The sequence below is a fragment of the Nelumbo nucifera genome, chromosome 1, assembly GCF_055504915.1.
Source record: "Nelumbo nucifera cultivar China Antique chromosome 1, China Antique-T2T, whole genome shotgun sequence".
In the NCBI taxonomy this organism is placed as follows: Eukaryota; Viridiplantae; Streptophyta; class Magnoliopsida; order Proteales; family Nelumbonaceae; genus Nelumbo; species Nelumbo nucifera.
Window position 1 is genome coordinate 81,728,065 of NC_142649.1, and position 16,180 is coordinate 81,744,244.

Sequence of the window (16,180 nt, forward strand, 5' to 3'; positions counted from 1 at the left end):
CAACAAGGTTTTTTAAAACTGGATTGGAAAAGGAATCGTTTTGGGGTCGGTTCCTGGGTCAAACAGTCTAACCATCTGGTCTGAATGGACAGTTCGTTCTAACAGAAAAAATAAAAAAAAATTAAAAAGCCTAAAAAACAGCCAAAAACCATTCCTGGGTTGAACAGTTCGATGTCCGATTGCCCGAGTCAGCGGTTCATTGACCAAATCAACGGTTTTTAGGGTTAAATGGAACCAATCAGGTGACCGGTTCTCAGTTTTTCTGGTCTGACCATCCGGTCCAGCCCGGTTTTGAAAGCATTGCTCCTCAAGTAAAAAGATGCTCATGATCTTAATTTTAAGAAAGAGAGCTCAAAAAGGCCCAAAACAAAGAATTTAGATGACAGTTTACAAATGAGAGAGGAAAACTAGGGGTGTTCAAATTCGGTTGATAAACGGAAAACTGAACCGCATAAGCAAGTTTGATTCGGTTAATTTGGATGTCGGTTTGATTCGTTTTTTTTTTAATTGATTTTGGTTTTGATTTGGTTTGGTTGAGATTTTCAACCAAATCAAACCGAAAACTGAATTAGTGTTTGTTTCATGAAGTATTTTAAATAGTTAACGTGATCTATTTAATACTTCATACTAATTAATTATTATATTTCCCAATAACTATTTTGGCAATTTCCTATTGGGCTTTAATTGTTTGTGAATAACTTTTAATTAACAATTGTTAATTAGAACCTAGATTAATCATTAATTATTAATTGTTTTTGAAAAATGCCTAATTTCGCCAAATCGCCGAGCATTGGGCATAGCTTTTAATTAATTATAGCTAATTAATTAAAATCATTGGGCTTTGGGGCATTCTAACTTTTAATTAATAATAATAATTAATTAATTAAAACCATTGGGTTTTAGGGGCCATTTTAATTTTTAATTAATAACACTTATTAATTATGAATTATTTATTATTTGTTGATCAATGTTTGTCATTTATGTGGAATTAGGGCCCAACAGAATTGAAAACCGAACCGAATTCGGTTAGGGTCGGTTCGGTTCTAAACTCTAATTCAGTTCAGTTTGGTTGAAGAAAATGGTCAAACCAAATAGTCGGTTAGGTCTTCGGTTCTAACCGAACTGACCGATTGTACACCCCTAAGGAAAACCAAGTTGTTTTGTCCCCAACTGTGGATATGAGGAGTGTTCTCAATGTTATCTTATATCAATGGACCAGATATTGGCTTAATCCAACCCAATCCAATATAAATTTATTACAAATTGACCAGATTCAATCCAATTTAATAAATATTTTGGACCAGATTGGTCCAATCCAATGTCTTATTGGTCCATCCAATCTGTCCAAATTGATTTTGGACTCCAAAACCAGTCCATTGACACCCTTACAATCACTTAACATAGAAATTGACACAACTCCAAATCACCAAGTTAATGTAGACGGTGGTTCTGGCTGGAAGGCTAGAAATTAAGCCTTTCCAGAACAGGCGACTGAACCCAGGAAGAGCATTGCAGACATTGAAGAATGAGAAGCACTTGGCGTTCAATCAAGCCCTTTCCAGAGATATGCAGCTGAAACCAGGAAGTGTTTGTTATTCAATTAGATTTATTAAGGCTCAGTTTGGAAAGAGTACAAATGTAAATATATACAGTACAAATACATACAAAATAATACAAAATGTAAGTCTTTGCACTTGTATGTGTACTTCCAAACTGAGCCTAAAGGTCGATTGTGGTGCAATTGAAACTTTTCTGACAGAACGCCAAGTTCTGTCTTCTGTGGTTGTGCGGTTTTTCAGTATCTGCAAGATGGCCGCTTCTATGACCCAAACCGAGAGACATAATGAGCTCTGATACAAAATCATATTAACAGGCCAACACCGTGATTTAGATGAATCAGGCTTATGTGACTCAGTGTTTTGTACCTCTATTTCATCTTCTTAAGGAAGAAGATGATGACAGTGTTTTATTTCGAATGGTGTTTTATCATATACAAAGGGTTTTTAAGTTGTACATGATGTCATGTAATACACATAACTGACAATTGGCTAACAGTAGATACTAGGTTGTCATGTTTTGAAAGTTTAGGTACTGGATTGACATGTTTTGAAAATTTAGATAATGAATTGACATAGTTTGAAATTCGTGGACCCTAGGCCCAAAATACAGGATATTGATATGCAATTTATCTCCCTTTTTTTCACCTCTAAAAGAAATCCAGCTGGTTTTCTTATTTGTTTGGTTGGTGTTAGTTTACTATATCCGAGTACCCACCAATGTATCCGGATCGTCTATGAAATTCAGCTGGTTTTCCCTTCGAGTCCAACTGAGTGTCGCCACATCAAAAGCTCCTAATGGACAACTGATTCACCTCTAAATTGCAAGTGTTCTTCCCAAAACAGAAGATGGAGGGATTTCTCTTGCCCTTCGGACAACCCCTATTATCGACTCCAACCTTCTTTTCTTGGCAACGGGGGGGGTAGCCCATCCCCCAACCCATAACCCCCACCCACCAACTCAATTCTGGATCTTCTGCCTACAAGAACTCTACCCATGTCTGCCCACAACACACTACTCCCATGCATTGGGAATATCTCCCCATGCATAATAGTATGTAGGAGGATGAGATGTTCTCCATGTGTGGCTGCAATGTTACGTGGGTAGACATGGACAAAGTTCTTGTGGACAGGAGATTTGGACTCCCCCAACTCAGGTGCAGGTGGGATTTGATCCCAAGTCTCCATTACCACCAGCAGGAGACCTTACCAAGTAGGGGGTGGCTGAACCTTATAAAAAATCCATTTATTTCTAGCTTGCCAAATGAGATACACGAGGATGCAAACTTTTCCCAACATGAATGTAATTTCCTGCTTGCTGAATCGACCCCGTAGTGAAGATAGCCAATTGCTTAACAGATGATGAAGTGGTTGTGGTGATAGATTTTCTGGGTTGATCCCTATTTGGGCCTCAAACCATATTGCTCTTGCAAAAGAGCATTTGAACTTTGAAGAGGAGGTGAACAAAGGACTTTTGATGATGATGATGATGGCACAGGGAGCAAATTTGGTCTTATTGTGGTAGTTGTCTTCTGCATCTGTCTTTTGTTAACACAAAATCCCATAGCGCTTTCCAAGTAAAAAATTGGAAACAGTAAGACATTTTGAGTTCCAAATCAATGACCACTTGAAATGTGATGAATACGAGGATGGAAGAGAGTTCAAGAAAGATTGGTAGACTTACTTTACTGTATAATACCTCTGTGTTGTTCCGCCTTCTAAGTACTTTGTCCCTTTCCAGTTCAGGTTAAGAGAGGATTGAGGTTATATGTCTTACTGATGAGGCATCTATGAATTGATGAAGTAGAGAGTGATTTCAAGAACCATCAACATTGAGCAAGTCTGCAACTTTAATGCTGGCTTTGATGATAAAGATGCGCTGGGTTAGGGGAGACCACTGATTAATGATGAGATATCCATGGGTCATTGAACACCGAGATGCTGGAACATCCTTGATTAACCAAACGATATCAGATTGCATATTTGCATCTCCTTCAATGTGATAAGCTTGTTTCCACCAATAAGAGATTTTCCTTGTGAATTTGGTTGAAAAATGGCTGCCATTTGGGAAGTATTTTTCCTTTGGGCTATGTTTGGTTGCAATATGGATTTATTTATTTTGGTGCAAATTATGATTTATTTTTATTTCAGAATTTAGATTATTTTGTTTGATTACAGTACAAATGAAGTAAAATAAGACCTGAAGCAAAATAAAGTAAAACCCAAAACAAAATTAAACCAGAATTTGCATTCCCGTGCATATGTACTAATTCAAATAAAATTTCACTGCAACCAAACACAACCTTAATAGTTGAGACCATAGACTATTTTGGGATGTAAAGATCCTCCAGATATGTTTACCAAGTAAAGCTTTGTTCATGGGTGTAGTTAGTCTGAAGCCTAGTCCTCCAAAAGTTTTAGGGAGACAAAGCTTGCTCCAAAATTTTGTATGGGTAGAGCCCTTCTTTTCACAATTCCACCAAAATTCTCTCATTAGTCTTTCAATTTTAGAGCTGTTGTCCTTGGGAGAATTTTCTGTGGCCATAGAATAAATGGGAATTGCTTGCACGGTGTCAATTGGACTGGATTTGGTTCAATCCGATCCAGTCCAATGTGAATCCATTATAAATGGACCAGGTCCAATCCAATCCAATGAATGTTTTAGACCAATGTGGACCGGTCCAATTCAATGTCTGGACCGTCCACTCTATTCAAATTCATTTTGGTTTAGATTGGTTTCAATCCAAACCCGGTCCATTGACACATATTCTTATCTTATATCAATGGACCAGATATTGGCTTAATCCAAGCCAATCCAATATAAATTTGTTACGAACGCACCAGGTCCAATCCAATCTAATAAATATTTTGGACCGGATTGGTCCAATCCAATATGTCTTCTTAGTCCGTTCAATCCGTCCAAATTGATTTTGGACTGGACGGGGTCCAATCCAAAATCGATCCATTGACACCCTTGCACCACTAATTTTACTAGTGTTTTTCTTTCTGCTCGGGAGAGCAGTTTTGTACTTCATGCATTCAATCTAGATTGTACGCCATCCAGGAGTTCTTTATTAAAGCTGCTATTCTTGGCTTTCAAACCAATATTTGCAGTTTTGAACCCCAAATATTTCGAATCCACTAGTGGATTTTTAACATGAAGAAAATGAGAAAAAAAAAATTCTGGTGATGTCTAGGAACATTTCTACTGAACATGATGTTTGACTTCCCAAAGTTGATCTTTTGCCCTAAAATTTCTTCAAATGTCTTTAACACTGAGGGCCTTGACTTGAGAGAGTTTTGCTTTACAAAATAAAATACAGTCATCAACAAACATAGATGAGTGATTGGAGTGCCATTGCAGCATACTTGAAAACCATCTATTTGGCCCGAGTTGACAACCTTTAAAGCAATTGAGTGAGAACTTCCATACCAATAATGAAGAGATATGGACTTGGGGGGATCTCCTTGCCTTAGTCCCCTCGCAAGATGAAAATGACCATAGGCTTCACCTCCTAACTTAATGGAGAAAGTGGGAGTTGAGATGCATTGACTTGAGCTTGCACCATTTCAATGCGAAGTTCATTCTTCTTCTTGCAAGAAGTTCCCACCATTCTGTCAAAAGCTTTTGACATGTCCACTTTGAGGGCTATCCAACCTTGCCTCTCCTCTCCTCGTGTAAGATTTCTTTGACTATTAGTATATTATTAGTGATTTGACTAGTTTTCAAAAAAACAGATTGTTGAGATGAGATGATTTCCTGTAGTATGGGTTGAAAACAATGACCATCCATTTTGTGATAATCTTGTACAATACATTGCGGAAACTAATTGGCATGAAACTCAATGGTTCCATTGAGGAGTTGTGTTTTGGAATGAAAACAATGTTGGTATTATTGATTTCCTTGGGGAGGGTTTTAGAGGTGAAAAAATTAAGCACCATCTTGTATATCTCTTGACCAATCATTTTCAGTAGTGTTGATAGAAAAAAGCTCTTAACCCATCCAGGCCTAGTGCCTTATGAGGGCTTATTGACTTAACTGCTAGAAAGACTTCCTCAAAGGGTGGGGGTTGAAGAAGAGAATCCTGGTGAGTTTGCTGAAGTTGTTAAAGGTGAATGGAATTGGGGGAATTGGGATCAAACAGTTCCTTAACACCTCCAACAGGCTACATCCTTGATAACTTGGATAAATATTTCAGAGATCTCTTTCCTGTTAAATGTCCATGAACCATTAATTTCTTCATCCACTCAATGACAATGTTATCACTTATGTTCTTGTGGTTTGCTATGTAATAAAAAAATTTAGTATTCTTATCACCATCACGCAACCAAAGCTCTTTTGATTTTAATCTTCAGAGTTGTTCTTCTTTTAGCAACCAATAGTGATATTGTCAAGGGACTTCAATAGGGAGGTATTGTTGGTTGATGATGACTGCAATTAAAGCCTAGATATTTCATTAGAAAGAACATTGAGATGATCTTGGATATTTCCAAAAGACTGTCTATCCAAATGGAATGATCTTTTGCAGCTTTTGAGTGGAGTTGGTGAGAGTATGAGCCTTCTCCTTGTTGATTCCAAACATGGGATATGATGTCATGGCACCATATATGTACTGTCCAAAAAGTAAAAAATCAACGGAGAAGTACGGACAGGCCCAATGCAGATTTCTGATTTCCACTGCAGAGCTATAAACATTCAAAATGTCAACAAACCACACTATGCACCAACGCCCACCCATGAATTGGCATCAATTCCGAGCTGGCACCTACCCCAACAGTACTTTGAGCCTACAAATTCTGACCCTGGGCTGAACCGTCATTCTCCCAAAAATCAAACTAGAATTTCCGATAGTTAGGTAAGGAAGTTTAGTTTTATTGGACCATGATCTGATGAATTATGGAATTGGGATAAATGTTAACCAATCAGAAGCTAGAGCACAGTCAAGTCTTTCTAAGACTCTGTTTAGGCCCTTTTAACCATTGGTCCATGTGAAAGGAGGGCCCACAAAATCAATGTCGGTGAGATTGAACTTTTCATTGATTTAGAGAGAGTAGTGTATCAAAAATTCTTTTGGTCTTGACAAAGGTATAGATCATTCATATCTCCAATTAGTATCCAGGGTAAGGGGTTGCCCAGCTGAAGATTGAAGATTGAAGATTGATTAAATACTGCCATAATTCTTTCTTACGGTGTTTTTGAGGATGACAATAGAAGAATAAGAGCTGCCATGGATTGGTCAGAGGAAGGTTATGAATATGTAAGTGAATCAGGTGAATGGAAGATTGAGGGGGTGTTTTATAGTGTGGATGAGAAATTGGGTGGCTCTCATTCACACCTCACTTGTGGTAAAGGCATGTCCACACCACGCCACAACAGGATATTGTTCTACGTTGTGGACAAAATGGGTGGACTAAACCAAGGTCTTTAAAACTGACCCAGACAACGAACCAGTCAGGGGTCCAGTTCCTGGGCCGACCGTTTGAACCGAATGGACGGCCTATTCTGACAAAATTTAAAAAAAAAAAACAACCAAACCATTGAACGGTTCGGCCGCCTGGGTCAGCGGTTTGCTGACCAAATCAACAGTTCTGGGGTAAAACGGAACTGGTCACCTGACCGGTTCCCAGTTTTTCCGGTCCAACCGTCCGGTTCATTCCAGTTTTGAAAACCATGGACTAAAGCACACCAAACCCTCATAGGTGTTCTGCAAGGTGTGGTGCAGTTCAATTTATAATATGTTTTGATTTCATGCATCTCACCTACAATGTGTGAGATGATCTACCGATAAACAAAATAATATATTTTAACCATGACAATACAAATTAACGCATTTATATATAATATGTATAGTTAAGATAATTAGTTCAAACCATTTAGTAAAAAAGCAATAATAAATCACAAAATTAATAAAACATTATAAAATTTATAAAAATAATTCAAAATTATATTAAAATTAGTAATTTTCTAAGAGTAATATTTTTTTCAAATCAAATAATTCTATAAATAATTTGGTAATTCTTATACAATTTATACAAATTATTAAAAGGAAAGGTCCATTATAGCGGGTGTAATGGTCTGCAATTGTAGTAACCCATAGGAGAGAAAGCAAACACAGGCAACATTCTTACCTTAAGCATCAAAGTTCAAACATGACATGTGGTCTTTATAGTGGGTGTAAGCACCACCTTACTTGCTACCACTGTTGTTACTGGCACTGATAGTAAGTGGTGGTACCAATGGTGCAGGTGGTGGCTGTGGCTGTAGAAGTGGTGGTAATGGATGTAATATGCTTTGGAAAAACCCAATTGTAACCAGCCAGGTTTAAGAATCTGAAGTCTTTACTCAGTTCAAATGAAGATTGCTATCCCACCTGTTTGCACTTGTTCCATATTTGCTTGAGATGACAGCTGCCCAAAGAGCATTGGACTCGATAAGGAATCTCCAAAGCCATTTGCTCAGAAGAGAGGTATTTTTCTCTTTTAGATGTCCTACTCCCAATCCTCCTAACTCCTTCGGCTTACTCACTTGGTCCCAACTTACCAAGTAGTTTCTTTTCTCCCCTCCTCCATCCCAAAGAAAGTTTCTTTAGGTTTTCTCTAAGAGGTTTCTCACTTTAGTCAGAATGTGGAAGACCAAAAGGTAATAGATTGGTAGATTTACTAGGGAGGCCTTTAAGAGAATGAGTCTTCCCCCTTTTGACAGATAACATTTTTTCCAGGAAGCTAGTTTCTTTTCACACTTCTCCACCACCGGCCCCCAAAAGCTTAAAGAGTTTTTGGGTTTCCTCCAAGAGACATCCCTAAATAGGAAATAGGGATGTTCTCCACTTTACAATCCAGTTTAGATTTGAAGTGCTCTAGTAGATCCTCTTCTACTGAGTTTATGAGTACAATGACGCTTTTACTAAAGTTGACCCTCAACCCAGTGACTAATTCAAAGCCTTCAATTACCCTTTTCACATTAGAAGTGTTTTCCATGGAAACATCCAAGAATAAGATGATGTCATCAGCAAATTGCATATGAGAGATCTAAACTGAATCTCTCCCAACTTCAAAGCCCTTAACCAAACTTAGTAGCTTGGCTTTGTCAAACAAATAATTGAAGATATCCATCACCAGGGTAAAAAGGAAAGGAGAGAGTGGGCATCCCTATCTAAGCCCTCAGCTAGCCTTGAAATAACCCTTAGGCTCTCTATTTCAAAGCACCGGAAACCAAGATGAGCCAATACAACCTTTGATCCACTTGATCCATCTGCTGCCAAAACCTCTCAATCTCAAGCAATCTAAGATGTATTCCCAGTCCACTTTATCATATGCCTTTTCAAGGTCTAACTTGACTAGGATCCCCGGCTTCCTGAGAGCTTTTCTGTCTTCTACACATTCATTTGCAATTAAAATACTGTCCACAATTTGTCTTCCTTTAACAAAAGCGAACTGATTTGGTGAAATCAGATCTCCTACGACTTCATTAAGTCTTTTTGTTAGCACTTTAACCAATATTTTGTATATGCTCCCTACCAAGATTATTGGTCTAAAGTCCTTAACCTCCAAAATCCCCCCTTTCTTTGGAATTAAACACAGAAGGGTTGAGTTTAAACCTTTGTTTACAATGGCAAAGGAGTAAAACTCCCTAAAAAGCTCTAGCAAATCTTCTTTAACAATGTCCCAACACTTTCGAAAGAAGAATAATGGGAATCCATCTGGACCAGGTGCCCTATCTCCATCCATGCTGAAGACTACCTCTTTGATTTCTATCTCTTCAAAACTTCTTCCCAACCAAGCTTTCTTGTCTAATATCCTGCCCTATTTCTGCAGAATTATGGGCTTGGCTTTTTTTCGTTGTTTGGGTGTAGGTGGAACTTGCCAGCGAAAGTGAGCATGATTTTTAACCTCTCTACTTTCATTTGGCCAAAAAAAAGGAAAATTATGTGGAGATGCGCTAGAAAAGCCTTGATCTAAACAATCTGGAAAGAAAGGAGCGCTTGTATTTTCCAAGAGAAGGAAAGGAATAGTCAAGATTTAAAGGACTGTGTGTTGAATAGGGAAATACATTGGTTAAAGACCATAGAACTGTTCCATCAATTCTCCTTTACAAATTTATGGAGAAATTGGCTAGCAGTAGCAAGGTGTTCATCCAGTAAGACCAGGGCAGTTCCAAGATGGACCTCATTGCCTAAAGGCTCACGGAAGCTGAACTTTGATGGGAGAAGCCAAGGTAATCCAGGACACTCTGGAATGGGGGATTGGGGGGTGTTCTGAGAAACGAGCTTGGAGAGATTGTACTCCTCTACTCAGGTCCTTTGGGACTTGGGGATTCAGTCAAGGCAGAATTACTATTTGCAAATCAACTAACTGGGTGTAGGGCAGCTACTTATTGAAGGGGACTCCAAGGTGGTGGTGAGGTGGTTGAAGAATCTTGAGGATACTATATGATGCTACAAGAATGAAATAAAAAAAAAAAAAATGACAAGGAATATGTCTGTTCTTATGCATTGGTTGGGGAGATCAGAAAATACTTTGGCTGATGGTTTAGCTAAGCAAGCAACAATTAAGGAAGCCTTGTTTTGGGTGCAGCTGTAATGCTTGTTTTTCTTCTTTCTAGTTTCCCTGTAATCAGTTGGAAGAGGCTGCAGCTCACGCCTCACCAAGGGATGTTGTATGAGTTTAAAATCTCAACTCAGTATTCCACTACTGACACATTACCAGAGGGAACTAAATTTCCTCAGTATTTCCCATACAAGGCAACAACTGATAGATTTATCAGACATAAAACATCATTTAAGACTAAACCACTTCATATCAAATTGGCATCAGCCCATCACAAGATATTGCTAAATCGGGGCATCAATGACTGTCAGAGTTGAGAGACTGTGCATACAAGTAGGATCCATGGAACAAATAAGAATTGGGCTGGCTAATCTCAACCGGTTTGAATAGAATCATATCTGAGTTCTAATAAGTCTGATTTGATGCCGGGACCCATCCAGCCCAGGATTGGGCTGACTAATTTCACATACTTTTCCTAGCATCTTAGACGAAAGAAATAGAACCTGAAGAAAAGTAAAGTAAATACAGAAACAAAAACGTACCAGAATTTGCATTCTTTTTATTTTCACCAGTGCAAATGGAATTAACAGCAAACAAACAAAGCCTAATACTCCAATGACGATACAATCAAGACACTAACGCCAATTGGAAATGCCTTTTTGTTTGCCAGACTACCTTACAACATTAACTAAACAACACAAGAAGAAGCACTCACAAAGATGGAATTGAAAAATAATAATAATAATTACAGAAAATGAAACTAAGCTTCAGTACCTTGGGTCATGGAGATGCAATGGAGCTTGGGAATCCAATTTTAAGAAGTCTCTCCACGTACTTCCCAAGTATATCCACCTCCAAATTCACTTTCTGTCCGACCTTCTTCAGAGGAATCACTACCTTCTGCTGCGTGTAAGCAACCAACATGAAATTAAAGCAATCCTCCTCATCAAACACATTAACCACGGTCAAGCTTGTCCCATCCACCGCTATAAACCCTTTCGGCACGATGAACTTCAACAACTCAGGTGACGTTTTCACCTTCACCCAGAGGGAGTCTCCTTCAGGCTCCGTGGAAATAATCTCACCAGTTCCATCAACGTGGCCCTGAACGAAATGCCCACCCATTCGAGTAGACGGTTGGAGGGCTCGTTCCAGATTGACGAGCGAGCCGGGAACAAGCTCAATGAGTGAGGTTTTCCGGAGGGTCTCAGGTGAGAGGCCCACCGAGAATTCTGATGCTTCCTTGTCGAATTGGGTGACTGTGAGGCAGGTGCCATTGACGGCAATGCTGTCTCCAAGATTGACATCTTCAAGAACTGTTTTTGCAGAGATCGTCATCTCAAATCCGCCATTCTCGGTCAAACCCAGTTGACTGATTTCGCCCATCTCTTCAACAATTCCGGTGAACATGGATTGAATTTGGTTGTGACTAGAGGGATTAGCATGGTGGAGGGATTTCACGGGGGATTTGGGTCTGTTATTGGCGAAGAAGATATGGAACAAATGAAATTTGAGTCTGGGATTGAATCTGAGATGGCATTTGGAAGGAAGATTTGAAGGAACTAAGATGAAGTTCTTTGTTGGATGGGGGGAGAATCTAAAATCCCTGGAGACCGAACCGAATAGACGACAAGAAACAACCATATTTTGTAGAAAAAAGACTGTAACTGGGTTAGAACTCCTGAACTTCTTTTGTAGCGAGCGAGCGAGCGAGCGAGGGAGACTGAGAAAAACGCGTGATTCATGTGTGATCGAGCTTGTAGCATCGCAAGAGGAGATCAAATCTGCACCCCACAAGCGCCCATCATGCACATTTCATCGTGCATTGTAAACATCTCCCGAAGTTGTTAGTAGCTAGTACGGGAGATGCGGTTGGAATATGCTATTGGGCGTTTGTGGGGCGCCCTCTATGGGGCGAAGATGTAAATTCCTGCAAGAGCCAATAAATTCGGAGAATTCACATGTTCCCACCGAACGCGCCTCAAAAATGTCCCACATACACATCTCAGCGTGCATGCATTAGAACGTCTCATGATGTCCTACAAATTTTTCCTATCCGCCATGAATTGAAGTCATACATTTCTATGGTAAGAAAAATTTATAGGAAATTTGGGCTCAGAGAGATATTACCAATTCAAGGGAATAGTGTGTTGTGAGTAAACATAGGCAGAATTGTAGTGGACAGGAGATCCGGAGTCCTATTCAGTGTGGGGGGCAGATGTAAAATCGACAAGCCTGGTTTGACAAAAATCCGAAAAATCGAAAACAAAAAGAAGGAAAAACAACTTGCATATACATTGGCGGATAGGCCGTAAAATCGACTTTCCAGTAAAGTAACTTTTCAAAAGCGGCTCAATCACCGCATAAGTCTTCCCAAACGAGCTTTGAAACCAACCTCACCAAAAGCCAATTTTTGGTGAGGTTGATTTAAAAATATATTTGAACTAAAAATGGCAATGGGACGAGTTCAGGGTGAAGGACCATATTTCTTGTCCCCGACCTCAACTTAGAAACAAATTTCCATTTTCGACCCCGATCTATTAGGGATGAAAATGACCATCCATCCCTGATCTCGGACAGATATAGGTTTTCCGTTAGAGACCTAAATCTCCAAAATTTTTAAATTAAAATTATTTTTAAAGAATAAATTTACTTAAAATAAGAGAATTTTTTAAATATAAAAACTATTTTAAATATAATTTAATATAAACAATATAAATAATATTAAATCTATATATATTTAATTTTAATATATATAATCAGGATTGGGGTGAGGCAGGGTATTCACTCCCCATCCTTGACCTAATGGAATCGAGGAAGTTGGGTATCCAACAAGGATCCCTAATTTGAATTTTCCAATATTTTTACCAAGGATTTTCATGTGGAACCCACCTTCTAAAACCAAGCGGGCAATTTACGTTAACTTTATAATCAATTCTTCATCGGTTCGGAACATCAAGAATTGGTCCCAACCCGATTATTAATTGGAACACTAATATAATCAGTTCATTCGAGTAGAATTGACCCCCCTAGCTCTATTGAGTATAGTTGCTAAGCTACACACAAACTAGTGGGGAGTGGGGACCCGTACAATGTACAGGATTTGTTAAGGGAAAGTGAAATAATAAATTAATCTTTATTTTAGTAATTTGTTATAAAAAATAATTTAGTAGTTTAGTAATTTGGATTAATTATAATAATATTCTAATAGAAATAATAAATTATTGCTAACTATTTAATAAAAATAATTATTTTTTTCATATTATCTATTAATGTTTAAATGTTGCAATTTTTTGTAAATATAACTTAAATATTAGTAAATGTATAAAATTAGGTTATAATCATAATTAAATTAATCTATGGATTAACTTTTTAGTCATAATTAAATTAATCTAAGCCCAAGCTAAGGCCTAAGACTTCAAGTTGGGCTTGGGTTGGCCCTCAACCTAACCTAATTCACCTAAGTTGCACCCTTAAGAGCAATGTGATATTCATAATTGGACTGAACCAAACCGAGTACAACCCATGCATGCATTATTTTGGGGTTTTAAACTATTTTTCAATAGAAAATATTAATATTAAAGTCGAATGAGCTATGGGGGATGAACTACCTTCATTGTAGCCTATTCTCTTGACAAAATTTAAGGTTGCCTAGCCCAACCCAGCCCACACCCCAAGAATAATAATATTTGTTTGGGCTTGGGACAAGGACAGGTTTGCCTATGTTAATTATAAAACTATGGTTTTTTATAAATTAAAATTTTTATTTATTATAAAAAATCTATCTATATATTAATATAAAATTTGTTATATATATATACATATATATATATATATGTATAACTTCCATGTCAATCTTAGGGATTGCTTAGCTTGGGCCCTGCTCGCTATGGTAGTCAATAGACTTCAAAAGTTTGATACTTGATTTGATTCAAAATCCGATTATCCTAAATTTGGATGTTAAAACTTGCATTTGATTAATAATAGGATCGGATGTGGATTTAACTCCACCCGATCATATTAAAATTCCAATCCAATAAAAAATTGTTATTTTATGTGTGTATATATATAGTATAATTATGTAATCATATAGATATTATGTATAATCATATAAAGTTTATAATTGATAAATTTAATATTTTATATTTATATACATTTATTATATAGATACACTTTAAAAACAATTATTTTTAACTTTAAAATTTTCTAGTCATTTTAAACACAATAAGATGATTGTGGATTAAATTTGAATCCGATTTGAAATCCAACATAATAATCAAATGCAAATGCGGATCTAGAGATTTCATAATCAAATGCAGTTGGATCCAATTTGAATCCAACCTGCTTACACAGCCCTACTGCCCACATTATGTGTGGGTTTGATTTAAATTCAAACTAGACTTAACTCAAAAAAATATAGTTGCTTGAACCTAGAAATTTACAGGTTTAATTGGGTTGGGCTAAGTTATAAATGATCATCCCACAATAGAATGAGTTTTATGACATCTCTAACTGAGTCATTATTAGTTTTATTGTTTTAATTAATTTTTATATGCCAAAAGGGTTTTTCTAATATTTTTTACTTTTTATTATCAATCTTAATTATCATATTAATATAAGTTATTTTTAAATAGAATTGAAACGTATTTTAACTTTCAATTTATGAACTACTAATTTTTATTAGTTTCTAAAATTTAATATGTTAATTAAATTAACTAATTTTTTATTAAATTTAGTTATTATGTTTCAAATTATAATTTTCTAACAATTAGCTAATTCAAACAGAATTTGAATATGAAACAAAAAAAATGGAATTTGTATGAGAGTAAAATTCTCTCTCATTATTTTTAGGTGATTATGATATTTTTATAAACTACTTTTTAAATTGTTATTTGTTTACGAGCTGGGTTGGGCCCATGCCGACCTTGAAGTATTAGCCTTATGCTCGGCCTTGAAACTGTGTGGGCTTTTTGTAGGCTTGGGCCTAGGCTATGTTTAAATGATCATCCCTAAGCAAATTACTTTTGGTTTATCACATTAATGAGGAGATAATAGGGAATAAAATAAAAAAGAAAAAAGAGCCAATAAATTTTAAGAAACTGATAAATGTGCACATACATTTCACATGACAGTTTCAAATGATGATGGCGATAATGATATTTTAGTTTTCTTATTAAAACTCATGTAATAAAGAAAAGTGATCAAAGCATGGTGTCTTGGTGGATTTGTTGTCTTTTAACCCAAATACTTAACTTCAAGTGTTCTTATAGTTTTTATCAATGTTTCCAACTTGTGATTGAATTAGACAAATGGATTTATTAGTTTGCCACTTGGACAAATTTTTTGAGTATATTTTAACCCAAACTACTTTGTTGCAAAAAATCATTGACTTAGTCAACAACCAAATGACCTTACTAGCAAGGTCCAAAATATCGACATGCTCAATACGTCGATAGGGGCGTTCCAGGCAAATCAATACACATTTTGGAGCTGTTTTTTTATTTTTTTTTTCACAACCGGTTCAGGGGGGCCAGTTTAGGTCTCCTCTACCCCCTGAACTGGTCAAACCTCCGATACACCCACTGTAGGGGCGTATCAGAGGGGTCTCAGAACGATACGTATCAATTGATATGGGCCAATACGTGTCAATACTTTGAACCTTGCTTACTAGTTGAACCACTAACCTATTTAACCATGTCAATGGGCCATGGTTAAGACAAATTTTTTTTCTTTTTTTATTTTTAGCCATTTCCACCTTTATAAACATAATTCTCCTTTTTTTCAAACATTTTTTTGTTTAATATGAAGAATATTTTATATTAATGGCATGGTCAAATTTTTCTATATTTTTTTAATTTTTATTTACTATTACTTAATTTATGACATAATAAAATCTGCTTATTTAACAAAGGAAATGCAATTCCAATACATTGTTTGGATAATGTTTTTTAATATTGTGGTCAAATTGATTAAATCGATCAATCCATTGCCCAATTCAGGATTCTAGGTCAATATACCACCAAACCACTCTCCTATACGATGACCTAGCTAATTAAATAATTGAACCATTTAACATG

At 36.8% G+C, this 16,180-nt stretch overlaps 1 pseudogene across 3 annotated transcripts; it reads right to left on the bottom strand.

Annotated features, from left to right (window-relative positions):
• Positions 1-1,186: 1,186 nt before the first annotated feature.
• LOC104587144 (riboflavin synthase pseudogene) lies at positions 1,187-11,994 on the bottom strand (annotated as a pseudogene). Of its 3 annotated transcripts, none has more exons than XR_016072428.1 (2): positions 10,878-11,991; positions 1,187-1,572 (listed from the first exon to the last, which is right to left on the bottom strand). The product of XR_016072428.1 is annotated as a riboflavin synthase pseudogene, transcript variant X1 (transcript). The 3 variants fall into 3 exon arrangements; XR_016072439.1 differs by lacking the exon at positions 1,187-1,572 and adding an exon at positions 3,238-3,507 and having other exon boundaries at positions 10,878-11,994; XR_016072450.1 differs by lacking the exon at positions 1,187-1,572 and adding an exon at positions 3,481-3,497 and having other exon boundaries at positions 10,878-11,994.
• Between the last annotated feature and the right edge of the window lie 4,186 nt (positions 11,995-16,180).